Below are 18,248 nucleotides of genomic sequence, written 5' to 3'. Positions count from 1 at the left end.
AAAACTAAAATCAATAAATTACGATATATACTGTAGTAAAAAGTTTTAAATATTAAAAAATCTTCAAAATATTTAAAGAAACTTATAATGCATAATACACAATTATGCATAAAAATCACAATAATGCTTAAAAAAAGACTTGCAAAAATCGACTACTTTTTGAACGAAATGCAAATCATTATTGTGTAAAAATCACAATAATACGTAAAAAAAACAACAAAAAAACAGTAATGCTTAAAGAATAACTTTTGTCGAGCAAACCCACAAGCAGTTTAATAGCCGTTCTCTTATAAAATAAAATTAATTCCACATTAGTGTGGATTAACAAAAAGTCCACAACTGAGTAAAATAAGTCCACATTTCTGTGTAGGAGTGAGGACTACACACTGATGTGGACGAAAGTGTGGAGGAAAACTCCACACTTTCCCGCTAGAGTATATGAGCTATATATTTTTTCTCTTTTGAAAAGAGAGTCTAAATGGTCCCAATAACTTTATCAAGTTTAAAAAAATACAAACATTTTAAAAATTAAAACAAAAAATTAATCGTAAATTGTACCTAAAAAACTTGGAACATTAAACATTAATTTTAGCTCTTACGCTGTCGGTAACAACTACCATATTCCATTTTGAATTCAATGGTAGTTATTTGATATAAAAGATGACATAAAAAACCATTGTGCTCAGTTTTAAAAAACAAGAAACTGAGACGTTTTAAATGCCATGAAACTAAATGTCATTATGTCACATGCCATTAGCAAATGTTTACTTTTCATTACGCTGAGGGTGATTAATAAAATAATAATAAAAAAACTACTTTTTATTATGATTTTTATTTTATGATTTAGATGACTTAAAAAAGAAAGTGTTCGTTTACAAATAAATCAAAACAATGTTATAAGCAGTTGAAACCAACAAAAAATCCATAAGAAAGATTCAATTAATTTCATTTTGATCTGGTGTAGAATATGAAGGAGATGTAAACGTTTCTTTAGGTATCTTTTCCTCAGAATGATGCTCAGGATTGTAATTCGTTATAACTATGCATTCATTCCACGACTAAAATACTCGAAAAAAATGCAAATTTTTTTTTTTATGCCAGTGAACGAGTTAAAAAATTTATCATTTTTTTTAAACTTTCGTAGTTAAAAACATTTTTTTCAATTGTTCGTTGATTAACTTTTTATATTCTTCAAGCAAGGTAGAATAGTTTTCATAGACTACTTACTGTGCTCTCCTGAGACCGCCAGGGTAAATTTTGGTTTACTCTAAAAAATTTTGTTTGTTTACTATTATTGGGTTAAATAAAGTACTTTAAAATAATTTTTAAAATCTAAACTAACTTTTAAACATAGAAATTTTAGATTTAATTAATTAAAATATCTAAAATAAATTGCGTCATTTTATGATTACATTATCTATTCAAATTGTACAAAATGTTGCATTACGGTGAAAAGCGATTATATAAAACTTATATTTTTTGTCAAAATGGCCGACAAAACATGTCTAATTTGTGCATATTGCTTTATTTCCTTTGGAAAATGATCACATAAACTTATTAAAGTAACTCCCTCAGTACAACTTCATATTCAAAATTTATTTAGGAGAGAATATGATGTAGAAAAAGAGTTCTCCAAAAAACATTGGTAATTTTTGCAAAACAAATTTATATGCATTGAACAGGGGTGAAACATCAAAGTTAAATGATTGGATTGAGAAAATATCTCAAATTAACAGACAAAAACTCAGAAGATCATCTGATATTAGTGAAATATCTGGACAGATCACAACAAATAACCAAAATATCGTTGATAAAATTGTTAAAAAGATACGTCCTTCTTGCTTTTCTACAATAAGTATGATTTCCTTAAATAAATTAAAAATATTGTACAATTTAAATAATATTTTAGTTAATAAACTATTTCTTCAATTATTAAAAAAATAAAAAATTAAATTTAGCATAGAGTCTATGCTAGTCAATGCATAGTCTATGATAGACTTATTAAATATTAGCCTATTACTTTTATGTTTTACAAATATAATAATATCAGAGTTTTTCCTAATTTAACTTTCTATTTAGGCAAAGGAATTTCTCACTTTTGCTGTAAGAGCGAAGCTGTAAAAAACCTAATTATGTTGGCTGAAGGTCTTGCAAATGTATCCTGTGAGCAAGTTGCTTCTGGGATTCTCAAAATAAAAATGAAGAGATAAAATTAAATCTGGAGACAAGTTTCCTTTAAAAACCTTTGGAAACAATCTTCTTGTTGTTGTTGGCACACCATATAATAAATGCAGCAGAGCATCCGTTAAAAAGTTATCTCTAGAAACTATAATGGAAATCTCTAATACTCTAAACCTAAGTAAAAGAAAGACTAAGCTACTTTGTAAACATATGCGACAAAACTTAAGGAAAAAAATGTTAGAACCTAATACATCAACTCAGATAAAGGAGCTGCATGACGTGTTTTTAGATTTTTATGATGTCAAAACTGAATCATTCATTTTAGGGGATGAAGAGATAAGTTGCAGTTTGGTATTTGTAAAAGATATTTCTGATTTCTTTTGATTCTTCATATGTATAAAAAAAAGGTTTGAATCCTTATTGCACTATTGCTAGGATTTCCATTGATGGTGGACAGGGTTTTCTTAAATGCCTTATAAATGTTTTTGATCCACTATGCAAACATACATATTTAGAAAGTCTTGATGATTGTGGTGTAAAAAGATCATTTATTTTATCTTTAGTTGAAGATGTTTTAGAGCATAATGGTAATCTTAGCAAACTATTGAAACCACTAGCTCTGAGTGATGTAAATAATTCAATAGCATTTTATCTAAAATGTGGCAACTCTTTATATGGTTTAAGCAGTCACAGCGGTAAGTATGCATGTCTCTGGTGTGAAGGGGAAAGTACTCTTGAGAGCGGAAAAAAAAGAACCTTAGGTTCAATTGATATCAATTTCAACAATTTTGTTGAAGATGGATGCAAAAAAAATTACATGATGGAATTTAAAAACTGTTTTTCTTCTAGAGTTGTGTATCTTGATGAACCACTAGAAACTTTAGTGGAATACCTCATTCCTCCACCAGAGTTACACATTCTTATTGGTATTACTTCTATGTATGTAAAAATATTAATTACACTGTGGCCTGATTTTGATTTGTGGCTAAAGTCGAATTATATAATCCTTAGAGGTTACCACGGAACTGGTTTGGATGATTTTGATTCACAGGGACTTGTAGATAAATTAGTTGTTTAGAAGTTAACCTTCTAAGAGCAGCCTCTATATTTCTCCAACCTGTAGCTGGCTGTCTTAGAAAGTTTTCAATTATTAAAACAAAAGGTTTTAGCATGTTTATTGGAGAATCTCTTGCTGAATCAGTTTTAGATTTTAAAAAAGCTTTCAAAAATCTGCAGCTTCATCTTTTGGAAAAGTTTAACTACCAATTAAATATTAGCTGCAAAGTTTATATTTTAGTATGTCATCTTGTTCCCTTTCTTTAGCATTGTCAGTTTGGGTTTGGTGTATATGCCGAGCAGGCAAGAGAAAGTGCTCACCACTATTACTATCAAGTATGGAAGCAATACAAGCATCGTTTGAAACACAATGATTATGCAAAATAGCTTAAGAAAAGTGTGATTGAGTTTGGTATAAACAGTTTCAAGTAGTCCTTTTCTCTCCTTTTCTCTCCTTTTTTAATTTTTAATTTTTGTGAACTTTAAAATGATTGAATTATTTTATAAGGAATTTTAATATTTCATGTAAAATTGCTATATTTATTGCATTGACGTTATATTGTTAACTCTGGAATTTATCTCAATTTTATCATAAAAGATCTCATTTTTTCATTTTAAAGCTGTATTCTTTTAACAAAAATTGTTTTAGTGGTTAATACTCCCCGCCCTCCCCATATTACCCCCTCTCCCTCTATATGTTATTTTAAGTAAAAACTATTTTTACAAATAAAAATGTTTTAAAGTTAGTTTAGATTTTAAAAATTATTTTAAAACACTTACCTAAACCCAATATTACTAATAAAACAAAAAAAATTAGAGTAAACCAAAATTTACCCTGGCGGTCTCAGGAGAGCACAGTCTACTACTAAATTTTTTTCGCTAACTTTTTGGCTGACAACAGCTAACAGTTTTCACAATTTGTGATTAACTAAGATGGATAAATTCTTTTATCCATCTTTGTTTTGAACTCTGGATATTTTGACCTTTTAAATGGAGATTTTTTATTTTTTTTTTGTGTTGTCTTGAACTTATGCTTCTGTTTTTGAATAGTTTTTGCCGCAACCTGAATTATTTTTTATCTCCTTAGGCCTTAAGTGAAAATCACACATCTTAGTGTGTTTCGGCATTTCTTTTCCATTTTTTCTCACTTCCATTTCACGGAATTTCTCTTCCATCTTTTCTCACTTCTTTTGGTCTAATAATGCTTGAGTAAAAACAAGACATTTTTATTTCGGAGCAAAACTTTGAATTTAATTTGTTTTCATTTTTGTCCATACTCGCCTCCTTTTTAGGCTAAGAAATTAGTTGCGCAACCGAATTAGAGACATGTCTATTGAAGTCAATAAATCTGTATATTTATCCATAAGTAAATTTATGCATTTAGAATCATTTTTTTTTAATTCAGTTTTTCCAGAGAATTAGCAATTTTTTATTACAACCCTTTTATTTAACAGTTTTTAAGTTTGCAAATAATATTTATTTTTGGCTCATCAAGAATTTTCTCGTGTTATTTAAAAAGCAAAAACTAGAACTTAGATATTTTTTTTAACTTTTCACTAAACTGCCATTAAATAGATATTTTAAAAATTGCAATGCTAATGTCAATACTTAAAAAATTATTTAATTTTCATTAAATCCACACTCTTTTAACATAAGTTTTAAGTTTGAAACAATTTTTTGTACGGAACATAAAAATAATTTTTAAGTTAAGTATTACGAAAAATTTTTTTTTCTAATTTTACGCTAATTAAAATGTCGGAAATAAATAATTTTGAATCATTTAATCATTAATCATTTTTCTTTAATCATTTAATCATTAGCTTTATTCATTAACCTTTAACTTTTCAGAAACTAATTACTCATCGGACGAAAACATAGACCCAGACATAAATTACTATTATGATTTACTTACTGATATTTCATATCGTTATCCTAGCGAATCAGAAGAGATTTTTTTCATATAAGAAAACAAATTACAAAAATTCCGATCAGATAAGAATACTCCACATTAATATAAGAAGATGTAATTAAAAAAAAAAAAAATCCTATTGAAGAAACTAAAAACCTTTTTAATATAATTTGTTTAACTGAAAGTTGGATTAATTTGACAAGCTTTGATAACACAAATTTTCATCTTGCTCATTTTGAATATATCTCTTTAGAGAGGCAAAATAATAAACGCGGTGGTGGGGTTCTCACCTTTGTAAATGAAAATATCGAGCATTGTCTTAAGAATAATTTAAGTGTTTTTGACGGAGGTAAAGAAATTTTAACTATTGAAATACAAAAAAATCATAAAAGAAATATTTTATTAAGCTGTTTATCGTCTATCTGACGGGGTAAAGGGTTGTCCATAAAGTACGTACGCCAAAAATTTTAAAATATAATCCCCCTCCTCCCCCATGTTGCCATGCGAACTTTTAAGCCCCCACCCCCCCTAAAAAGTACGAATGTTTTTCAAGCACCCCTCCCACTTTTTTTTTCCAATAAAAAGTTTATTGAAAAAAATAAAATGGTGGAGGAGGTACCTTAGACACTTTATACGAACCCGAAGCCCTTTGGTTGTGGCACAAGATCACAATTTATAAAAACGTCTTCAAATGTAAATACAAACATTAATTTTAATAAAGTTAAATTACGTTACATCAATGTTTTTTTATAAATAATATATATTTCATAAAAAAAATATTTCATAGAAATAATATTTGTAAGTAGGTATAAATAAATATATATATATATATATATATATATATATATATATATATATATATATATATATATATATATATATATATATATATATATATATATATATATATATAAAACAGTATGAAAAAATGTTTAAAAATATCTTAACTTGCAATGTGTGACTGCCTACACATGCGTTTTTTACCATGTTTAACCGAGAAATGTATTCAGAACATTTTATGAAGTAAGTTTATGTTTATTCGACATTATTGTGTTGTTAGGATATTTAAATACACTAAATATTACTTATTTTTTATATGGTTGTGGTAAAAAGACTTTGTGAGAAAAAAAAAAGTTTTTGAAGTTTGATGTTTTATCTTTTTATTATTAGATCCTCATAATTGTTTATATTAATTATTATTTCTACTTTTATATTTTTGTTTTGTTTTCTGTTTATTTCGTATTCATGAATATCAAAGTTATGTTCATTTTAAATTTTAAATTGTCGGGATTTTATTCTGCATTTTTTTTGTATACATGTTTTGAAGTTTCTTTAAATATGTCCATGAAGGATAAATTTTTTACTTGGTTACATATTAACTTATTATTAAGTTATTATTAAGTTGATAAACAAGTTTATTATTGATTACAACAGTTTTATTATTGAAAGACCCCTAGGAATGTAAAGTCTGGTGCTACTGTGAATAAAATGTATAAACAGCTACAAAAAAGTATTTAAAGAATTATAATTAGTATATTCAAACAACTATTTGAATATGTTACATTATATAAGTAAAAAACTGAAATGTTCACAAATTTTCTATTTTTACAAAATTAAATGTTTTATATTAATAATTATTCATACAAATGTTTGTGTATATCTTAAAAAACTGTGTTTTTCGTATTTATATTCATTAATATCCATTTATATGTTACATGTTCAAAAACAAAAACAATTTGTTGTGTGTTTTTCAAAGTAGATAAACATCTGATACAAGGCATCAGATATACTTTGTATGAGGTTATAGTATTCTGATACAAGGTATCAGATTATTGAAAACCTTGATGTTTGTGTAATCTAAGTAAAGCCATGATCCAAGCAGGGATGACGAATCCCAAACTCTGGATTTGTATGTCACAAAAAGATTACTTCATGTATTGTGAATTTCAAAATAGGTATCACAGATGTAATGACTTGCAAGGCTGCTCAGTTTTATGTCTTTTTATTAAATAATTTGAGCTAGCAAAACATCAAAAAGAATATACAAGCAACAAATTTTTTGGTTTCATTTTATTTCTGAAAATCCCTTTGCATTTTGATTATATCTTGATTTCAGAAATTATATTTGTTTAAATTAATTAATATATTTTTTTAGACTTGGATTTTGTTTATATCATTTCAAGATTAGTCATATAACCATTATAAAAAAGATAAGATATTCAAAATATGAAAATAATTTATTTCTAGTATTTTTTTATTTTTGTATTATAGGTATTGGCAGGTTGTACTTGACGACTTTCCTGCAATGAAATCAAAAGAACCATTAACTACAAAATGAAATCAAAAGAACCATTAACTACAAAATGAAATCAAAAGAACCATTAACTACAAAATGAAATCAAAAGAACCATTAACTACAAAATGAAATCAAAAGAACAATTAACTACAAAATGAAATCAAAAGAACCATTAACTACAAAATGAAATCAAAAGAACAATCAACTACAAAATGAAATCAAAAGAACCATTAACTACAAAATGAAATAACAATTTCAACGCCATTTCAATGGTATAGCTGTCTAACAGCTATACCATTGAAATGGCGAATTCCAATCTGGTAGATTTTAGTAACCATTTAACTTGATTTCTATATGTTCTGTTATACAGGTTAATACCGGCAGTAATGTATCTTCATACCAGCACCTTCGGCAGTGATCTTCATAAAAGTTTTACCAGATATTTTATCACTGATAAAAAAATTCCAAGCGTCACGCTCGCTTTGTACACAATCATACTTTTTTTAAAAGCATTAAAAGCATCACCAAATCGACAAATCTTTGTATTTTTAAGTACCATATAAAGATTTGTAATAATAATGAAAAAATTGTTACATATGCGGATTTAGGTGAAAATGAAAATCTAAAAATTAAAAAAAAAATCAAGTTTTCGTACTTTTGAATTATGATATTTAAACATAGCAAAATGTTTAATCTACTTAAATTATAATTATTAGGTGTAAACCAATGTAGATTAATCATGTGAAAAAGCCATTGAAAAATAATTGTTTTATTTTTAAATTAGTTCTATTTTCAAGTTTAAAAATACTTCTGAATATACATAAATATTTTTAAAAATTTATTCAAACTATGAAATCGAATACCTGGAGAACCAGTGAATATTAAAAAATATCAATTTAGAATTCTACTATGAATCATAAACAATATACAACATAATTGAAAATAGTAATAGAAATACAAAAATAACTGTTTGTTTTTTTTTAATTTATTTTTGTTCCATAGTATACATATTCTTGATTACATAAAAAAGATTCGTTAAGATTGAATATACATATAAATATAAAAAATTACAAACATAAATAATAAACAAACTTCTGTGATATGAACTGTAAGAAGAATACGGGAAACTTGCAGAAGACCAAAACGTCTTATCATCAAGAACAGCTTTATATTGTCATACATATATACACAGCAAAATCCAAGATTCTAGGTCAAGAATTTTTGTTTTTATTTTAAGAACTTCATTCTTATTTTAAGAACTACATTCTTATTTTTAGAACTTGATTCTTATTTTAAAAACTTTATTCTTATTTCAATAAAAAACATTATTCCTAATTTTATAATATCATAATAATATTATAAAACTAGGAATAATAATAAGTCCAGCGCGATGTGTGTGTGTGTGGAGGCAGGGGGGGAAAAGGGGGGGAAGAAGTGTGACACTCCTCCATCAATGATTTATTTGTTCATCTGGTCGGCAAATTTGACCATTTTTGACAAGTCAGTCGGCAAATGCAGACCTATCAGATAAGTTAGTCGGTAAATTTAGACAGTCAGTCGGCAAGTGTTGAAAAGGCAGTCGGCAAATTCAAAAAAACGAACATTATTATTTATTTTTTTTCCAGCCAGCAAAAGCTGTAATGGACCCCCCCCCCTCACGTGACACCTACTCGCGACTAAATGGACAACCCTTTGTTAGACACAACGTTGGTTTTTTGATAGCAACAATAATCAGCGGTGTTTTTTTAATACTGTTGTTTGCCGGAGATTTTGTACACCAAAATTATTGGGAGATATGCTTTTGTTTCACAAGATACACCCTTTCAAAACACACAGTCAATACCTCTATATGAAAAAAGTAACGAACCGTTTTATTAAATTTCAATAGTCAGAAACTTAATAAGTTAAGTTTTTATAATTGCTAAATTTTATACCAATATTTCAGTCTGTTTATTTGTTGTCGTTTTTTTATTTTTATTTTTATTTTTGTTTTTTGCTTCTTCTTTTTTTTTTTTTTCATTCTAAACACTTTTTTTCCATTTTTACTCCTGTCAAAAAATAAAATCAAAAATTCAAAAAAATAAATATTGTCATCACTTAAGTATATATTGTTAATATGGGTTTTATGATTTTATCTCCTCTATATTTTGTTTAGGTTTTTTTTTTTTATTTGGAATTTTCTTTTTAGATTTTCTATTTTGATTTTTTTTTGTAGATTTTTATATTGCTCTTTCCTTTATTTTATATTTTATGTCCTACCTTTGATTATTATTTTCATATAGATACTTAGTTTGTTTGAAAGCTTCAAAATCATTTTTAAGCCTTTATTCGACGGTTTGCTTATATAATAAGGAGGGTCATATAACAGGAAAGTATTTAGGTGCCAGTTACTTGGACCTTTCTCCGTTTAGTTTTGTGTTACAACTTTAATAATAAAAGCTTTATTGTCACTTGGTGTGTTTTTAAAAAAGAACAAAGCTCATTTATCCTTTTATAATTTAAAAATGTTTAATCGCACCATAAGATTTATAATGAAATTGTTTATTATATATATATGAATTACCAGCCATTGGTGGTGGCTGTCGTAACGATGGTGATGGTATGATTATTGAAGTAGTGAATATACATAGTAATCATAGTAGTAAACATGCATCGCAAAATATTACTGAACAGTGATAAAGTTTATATGTATTTTATAAATTTATTTTTTAAGTTTTTGTATTTTCAAGGTTCTCGATGAAAAGACTTCTCTAAATTTTCTGCAAATTTTCTTACAACTTCTTAGTATTATTATAAAATATATTTTTTCAACGACAACCGCAAGGAAGTCCCTAGTAGCCCTGTGGTACGGGAGATTTGCTTATATTTTTTAAATGCATGGGTTATAATGAAATATATGCAATAAATGGGTTATAATACAATAGCCAGCACTTTATATTATAAACCAAGAATTTTTAAATTTATTATTTTAACTCACTGTCAAACGCGCGTAATTAAAACAGCATTGTTAACGTTCCTTAGAAATTTTAAATATGTGTGGTGGACATTTATACAAACTGGAGACATGTAAATATTATTTATTTTTTAAATGTATAATGACGATTGTTGTAAAAAAACAACATTTTTATAGCTTTTTTTCTTTACCGTTATCACGGAATAATGCAAAACCGTTATTCCGTGATAATGGTAAAGATAAAACTCAATTATTTGAGTCATATTTTGCTCTTATCTCTTCTATGGATATTTAAAAGAAAATAACGAAAAGTACACAAAATTCAAGTTGTGTTAAGAAAACTTTTTTTAACAAAACTTGAATTTTTAACAAAACTTGAATGTTTTGTATAGAAAAAAAAATTTTTCATTAGGTTTTTTATAACTACAAAGTATTTACAAGTAACCAATCACATATCGGCGGTAAAGATAAACAAATATAAATATCATAAACATAAAGCTCCAAATATACGAGGTAAATAAGAATATAAATGCATACAACTTCTAACGCGAAAAATAATCTAAGAGATTTTGTGTGTATATGGTGTGTTAAAATGTTTCATTATATATTTATTTACCACATTTTAAAATAATATTTGTGTATAAATATGATAAAAACGAAATTTGCATAAAATTGATAAAAAGAATTACTTGTTTGTAGTTATAGGAGGTTTGCAGAAAACTGAAGTGAGCGATGCCATCGAAGACTAGAGTCAGTCTTGTCATAACTTTTATTCTAGACGTGTAATACACGTCAAATACACACAAAAAAAATAATTGCATACTTGGTATATATGTATGTGTTACATATATATACCTTTTATTATTTTTTTTAAATCATTTTCTGTTAAAAGTTACATATATATCTTTTTATTAGGGGTGTTTTTTTTTTGTTATTTTTTTTTTTTTTTTAATTTAATTAAATTCTAAAAAAGTTTATGATTTCTAATAAATGAAATCTACAATAATAAAAGTTTTTAAATTTTATAACTGTAGATTTTAGCTTTGTTTTCAGAGAATTATTTTGTTAAAAAAGTATCAGTTTGTTCTTTAGTTAATAACCATATATACTGGGCAGAAGACATTGGTTTTGAAGTTGGATACACAATTGTCATTTTTTAAAAGAAAGTCCTCTAAATCGTGAAATTTTTTAATAGAAAAGTGAGAGAAGTGGGTGTCCGTGGGTGTCCGTGTCCGTTTTTACTTCAGAATATTTAATTTTCATTGAGCTTGGAGATGATGTAATTGTAATAATATTAATAATGTTATTTATATAATTTGTATGTTTATTTGTTATGTATAAAATTGTAATAATATTAGTAATTTTAATAATTGCGATAATATTAATAATTGTAATAATATTAAAATATAATGGTAAAATAATTTAATAATAAAAATGTATTCAAAAATTTTTAGTTTTTAAAATATTCTAATAGATTTGAAAATTAACTTAACAAAAAAGTTACAGTGAAAGTAATGCTTACTGGTGGATTCATAATGAAAAAAAAAATTTTTTTTTTAATTAATAAAATTGTTTAAAAAATAATTTATAAATAATAAATATAACAATTTTAAACTGCTGAGTCAGTATAAAAATACACAAAAAGAGAGTCATGTAAAACAAGTTGCTTGAAAAATTGTTATTTTGTTTCTTTTTGCCATAAAAATTTTTTAAAGTCGTAAACCATAATATAAATGCAAATAGCAGGGGTAAGAAGAAGACATAAATAGGTCTTATCACCAAGCCTCTTAGTCTGTACCGTAAATATAAAACACAAATTAAAAAACGTAACACTATATAATATAAAACGTTTTTCTAAAGACTTGATAAAATAAAAATCATCGGTCCTAAAGTCCTACTTTAACTTTTTGTTTTTGTATTGGTTAAAAAAAAATTAAAAAAAAAAAGAAAAAAAAAGAATTAGTAAAAAGAAACTATACGACTAAAAAGCAAGCAAGTAAAAACGCATAACCCTGAAGCTGTCGTTTTACACCAGCATATACCTTGAAACAAGTGAATAACTCTTATAAACCATAATTTTTATATATATATATATTTTATTTTTTTAAAAAAAGAAGAATTTAAGCAATAACAAGTGGCACAATCCTTTTCTAAGATCGTCGAGCCCATAATGAGAAAACTCTAATTGTTGGGTAAGTTTGACAGTAGCAATCATTAAAACTTCAGAAAAAGCTGAGTCGTTCATCAGTAATTTTGCTTCAATTTATTCTTAAACTCATTAAGCAAAAAAATTGTTTTAAGCTCATTAGTTAATATTTTATTCCATAATTTTGGCCCTCAAGTAGAAATTAAAAATTAGGTCGCCACAAAATAACTTTTGGGTTGAATAAAACTGTTACTTGAAAATCTGGTTAGATATCTATTCTGATTTATTTTGAATAATGGGTAAATTATTTTAGGAGATATATTTCTATTAAATTTGAACATAAATATAAGAATTTGATAGACATTTATTGATAAAAATTCATTAATTTTGTATTAACAAATAATGCTTGGGAATGTGTATTGGAAGTAATTCTGATTGCATACTTTTGTTTATGAAAAAGTTTTTTTATTTTATTTTTAGTTGTACTGCATCAAGCAATATTTGCATAATTAACATGGCAATAAATGAACAAGAAATATAAAATGCTTTAAGCAAGTTGGATTTAAAAAAGGCTTAGCTCTGCATAGCAAGCCTACATTCCTTGAGATTGTATTTTTGAGATATTGTAAGTGATCTCTTCACATCACATTTTCATCAAGAAGCACGGTCGTTTAGATATTAGGAAAAAGCGCTATGTTTAGGCACGCATGCGTCAGTTAACATTAATCGTTTTTAAATGCTTTCAAAATGGCCGCGGTTCTTAGTTACGATATAATTTTTAGATGGCAACTGTAATTTTCTATTTTGTTTTTGTAAACGAATCGTTTTTTCATGCTTTTAATTTAAATCAATCAATAAACATCCTAATTGTACTATAAATTAAATGAAAATAGAGAAAATAAAATTTGTAATAACCAAAAAAGTGTATTTTTGTACAAGTTTTTTTTTGCTGTAAAAAGATCATTTGTTTATTTATTTGACATTAATTTTCTAAATTTCTGACTGTACGAATTCAGTATTTTTTTTATAAACTTCAGGTAAATCTTTTCTGTGTGTATGGTTTTTTTTTTGGTCGTTGCTTCAACTTTTTTTATTTGTAAATTCCTGATTTTGATCTAACAACATTTTTGCATTAAAATTTGACTTGACAACTTTATATATATATATATATATATATATATATATATATATATATATATATATATATATATATATATATATATATATATGTTATTAAAGTTTAATTTATTTTCAATAGGGAATAGAATCCGAAGTAAGAAAGTGACGAGCTCGATAAAGAGATGCAACCTTAGCAGATGCTAGTTTTGCAAATGATTTGATATATGGTTTCCAAGAAAGATTGGAAGTAAGAGCTAATCCTAGAAGATGAAGAGTAGGTGACTCATCGAGTACATCACCGTTCATAAATATAGGAAGATCTAAATAATTGCGAGAACGATTGGCTGAAAAAAATTGAGTTTTGTCTGAATTAAAGTTCACTAGCTACTGTGAGCCCCATGCTGTAGCAGTAAGTTATTAGATTCAAGATAAAACATTAAGTGTTTGTTAATTAATGATTCAAAAACCTTGCTTATGATAGGAAAATGACTTATGGGACGGTAATTAGACGAATCAGATTGCACTCCAGAAATTTTGAAGATAGCAATAACAGATGCCGCTTTCCAGCAGGCTGGAAAGCAAGACTCTGATAAACACTTGTTGAATAGTTTTGAGAGTATAGACGACAGCTCCAGAGAACACTTCGGCAAGACAATAACAGGTATGTTGTCCGGGCCACAAGCTGTAAAAGAATCTAGGCAGGAAATCACTTTAGATACAGATGCTGGAGTGATATGAATATCAAGCAATGGATCAACCTGTTTGTTGGCAATATCAGGTAGAACGCAACTAGTGGAATCAAGAGATGATATTGATGAAAAGTTTTTAGCAAACAATTCGGCTTTGTCTTTAGGTGAGGTGACAAAGTCTGAACCATACAAGAGAGGTGGAATTATAAATTTGCCCTTATTATTGATATTTTTAAAGGTTCTCCAGAAGTCACGAGAACCTAATTTTTGAGATGAGATACGAGATTTCATGACCTGAGAATTGCAGGTTTTGGCGTTAGACAAAACCTTTTTACAATTGTTACTAGCAGTAATAAACAGACGTCTGTTTTCTGGAGAATTGTTTTGCTGATAAATATGGAAGTAACGGTTTCGATTGGCAATTGCAGCAGCACAGTCTGAAGAAAACCATGGAGGAGAGTGAGCTTTGACCTGGAATTATCGAGAGGGAATAAAAGATTCCATGCCAGCCTGAACCCACGAAGTTATGTAAGAAGCACATTTGTCGACAGGAAGACAAAAGATTTCTACCCAAGGGCCATCACGAAGAAAATCGCGGAAAGAATCCCAGTCAGCTTTACTGTAGTTGTAAAAGGTTCGATAATAGGGAGATTCAGGTGATGAAGAAGAATGAGATATTAGTTTTAGAGAGATCAAACTGTGATCAGAAGAACCTAAGGGTGAATGTGGAGAAACTGAGTACTGACTAGGATTAAAAACAAGACATAAGTTGAGAAGTGAAGGTAAACGTTTCGGGTTGTCTGGAAAGCGGGTTGGAAAGTTAACTATTTGAGTTAGGGATTGAGAAAGGCAAAAGTTGTGGGCTTTAATGCCTGCCGAATCACTGACACTAGAGCCAAGCCATTCAGAGTGGTGAGCATTAAAGTCACCGACAACAACTTCATTAGCTGATGGATAAAGAGAGAGGGCTTGGTCAAAATGATCAGAAATAACGTCAAAAAGTGTGCAGTCTTGTGATGAAGGAGAGCAATATAGAACAAAGAGAAAGGCAATACAGTGAAGTGTTGCTAATCGAAAGCACATAAAAGAATAGTCTGTGGATTCAAACCTAGTTTCACGACAAACAGGTGAATTCTTACGAATGTAAATGCCCAGGCCAAGCATGTGACTATTGGAGTCTTTACGAATCAGAGGAAGATAACCATCAACACTAAGATCACAAGATGAGACAGCCGAACTCAAATTAGTCTCACAAAGAGCAAGTAGGTCTGGTGAACTTTGCAAGAGATAAGACTAAACAGAAGAAAAGTTACTTCGAAGACCACGAATATTAGTGAATGATAGGTTTAGAGAATTTGGTGATGATGATGGTTTTTTGTGTTTTAAAGTTTTTGGTACTTTATTCATTTTTAAATTGGATTGAAGAACTTGACTTAAAGCATAGATTGTACTCAGAACACCGCTTAATAGCCCAAGCAATTGCCTCATTACTACTAATAAACCCTAAGCCGTAACAAAGGGCTCCAAATGTGGCCTCCGCAATGCACACCAAAAGTACAAACAGGGACACCATCCATGCGCAACATGGCACTGTTAATACTTTGATATTTTTTAGCTGTTCATACTTTGATATTTTTCAGCTGAGAGCTACCACAGAGTTCGGGAAACCTAACTACCAGCCGGCCTCAGAACCATAAAACTGAGTTTTAGAGCTGTACCCTCATTAGGAGATAATAGAATGAGTTGCCTAGTCATAAAAACAGAGACACAAGCAAAACCCATGCATTGAGTCTAGAAGATCCAGCATTCAACATCCTAAACTGGAAACAATGTATTAAAATACATCTGCGCCAGCCTAACAGATGAAGAAGGGGTGCGAGGCTGGTCAACAGATAGAATCTGTTTACCCCTTAAGTCTTTGCCTAGGAGGCCTTCTACAAGACAGTAGCTGGGTGCATTTAACATCTACCCAAGATGAGTATTTTTATCGAGACACCATCTCTAGCCTTTACTCAACCAAGAGCCCCAAGGCAGGGGGTGTTTTAAATTGGAGTTGGCATCTCCTAGCCTTTGCCCAAAAAGGCGTATTCTACAAGGCAGGAGGACATGAAGCAGATTGTACTGGGTTACATGTTACCAGTAGCAGGATAACCTGATCTGACTGAAGCATAATTTGCATGATCTGACTGAAGCATAAACTTGATCTGACTGAAGCATAAACTTAACTGACTGAATCTGATCTGAATGAGTCTGATCTGACTGCTCTGATCTGACTGAATCTGACTGATCTGATCTGACTGTTCTGATCTGACTGAATCTGACTGATCTGATCTGACTGTTCTGATCTGATCTGTTCTGATCTGACTGTTTTGATCTGTTCTGTTCTGATCTGATCTGTTCTGTTCTGATTTGTTCTGTTTCTGATCTGTTCTTTTTTGGTTCTGTTCTGTTCTGTTCTGTTCTGTTCTGATCTGATCTGTTCTGTTCTGTTCTGTTCTGTTCTGTTCTGTTCTGTTCTGTTCTGTTCTGATCTTCTGATCTGTTCCGTTCTGATCTGTTCTGATCTGTTCTGTTCTGATCTGATCTGACTGTTCTGATCTGATCTGATTCTGATCTGATCTGACTGTTCTGATCTGACTGTTCTGATCTGACTGAATCTGATCTGAGACTGGCTGAATCTGATCTGACTGAAGCATAAACTTAACAGACTGAAGCATAAACTGAAGCATAATTTGCATGATCTGACTGAAGCATAAACCTGATCTGACTGAAGCATAAACTTGAGCATAATTTTTAAATTTAATTAAAATACTCATTCATACCTATATAAAACTGGATTTTTTTATTAAATGATATTAAGAACCCCTAGAGATCCAAAAAAATATAGTTATTGAAGAAATTGGAAGACTTCTTAAAGAACGGGAAAAAAACTTTGCTATTTTAACCTCTGCAAATTTGAAAGTGCTATCGGAAGACTGGATAAGATCGAACAAGAAAACAGTTATAAAATGTTAAAAATTTAATTCAATCGCTAACCAATATAATACTTTTTCACAAAAAGTTACTTTACTAGAAACCGATTGTAACAAATTAAAAAAAATTTATAAATGTAAACGTTAAAACAACATCAAAAAATTTCGAAAGTGTGAAAAAAAAAACTAAAAAGATTAGCGCTGCAATAAAAGACAAAAGTTAAATGCATAATATAAAAAAAAGCTAAGGTAATTTAAAAGACAGATCCCGCAGAAATAATTAAAGAATAGACGGTGTTAAGGAAAGTATGAACAAAAGCTAGGGTGAAAGTGAAAATAAGGTCCATAAATTTTTGAATGAATACCTTGGCTTTGATAAGAAAGTCCATTTTGAACGAGCACATCGAGTTGGTCAAAAAGATAGTAAAAAGAATTGTTAAATTGTTTTAAAATTATTAGACTACGACCGAGTGGGCACACAACGTTGGAATAACGTTGAAATAACGTTGATAAACGTTATTTCAACGTTAATCCGTAGTCGTGTGCCCGCTGTGGAAGATCGAGATTATGAACAAATCCTTCTAACTAAAATCGAGATAATAAACAAATCCTATCAACTAAAATCGAGATAATGAACAAATCCTACCAACTAAAAGACAAAAACATATTCATAAATAAAGATATTTGTGCCAACACAATACATATAAGGAACCAAATTAATGAGAAAATGAAGAAAGAATGAGAGTCAAAAATGCGATTATGTCAAACAACATATTGATTATCCGGGACTGGAAAACTTAAGTTAACAATCCTTAAAACTAACTTTCAAGAATCTTTATTTTCAGCTTATTTAATTTTTTATCTTAATTTGTTTTAATCATACTTTTATTTATTTTTTTCACCTTATCATATTTTTAAAAAATGGAA

General features: G+C 28.5%; 1 protein-coding gene across 1 annotated transcript in view; it reads right to left on the bottom strand.

Moving 5' to 3' along the window:
- LOC136075021 (NACHT, LRR and PYD domains-containing protein 12-like) overlaps positions 1-692 on the bottom strand; it is an 86,414-nt gene extending 85,722 nt beyond the window's left edge. The window contains exon 1 of the mRNA XM_065787229.1: positions 559-692. The gene's annotated coding sequence lies outside the window, so the exon portion shown is untranslated. The remainder of the gene's footprint in view (positions 1-558) is intronic.
- Positions 693-18,248: the final 17,556 nt, after the last annotated feature.

Source organism: Hydra vulgaris, chromosome 01 (genome assembly GCF_038396675.1).
Source record: "Hydra vulgaris chromosome 01, alternate assembly HydraT2T_AEP".
In the NCBI taxonomy this organism is placed as follows: domain Eukaryota; kingdom Metazoa; phylum Cnidaria; class Hydrozoa; order Anthoathecata; family Hydridae; genus Hydra; species Hydra vulgaris.
This window is presented reverse-complemented; position numbering and strand designations above follow the sequence as displayed.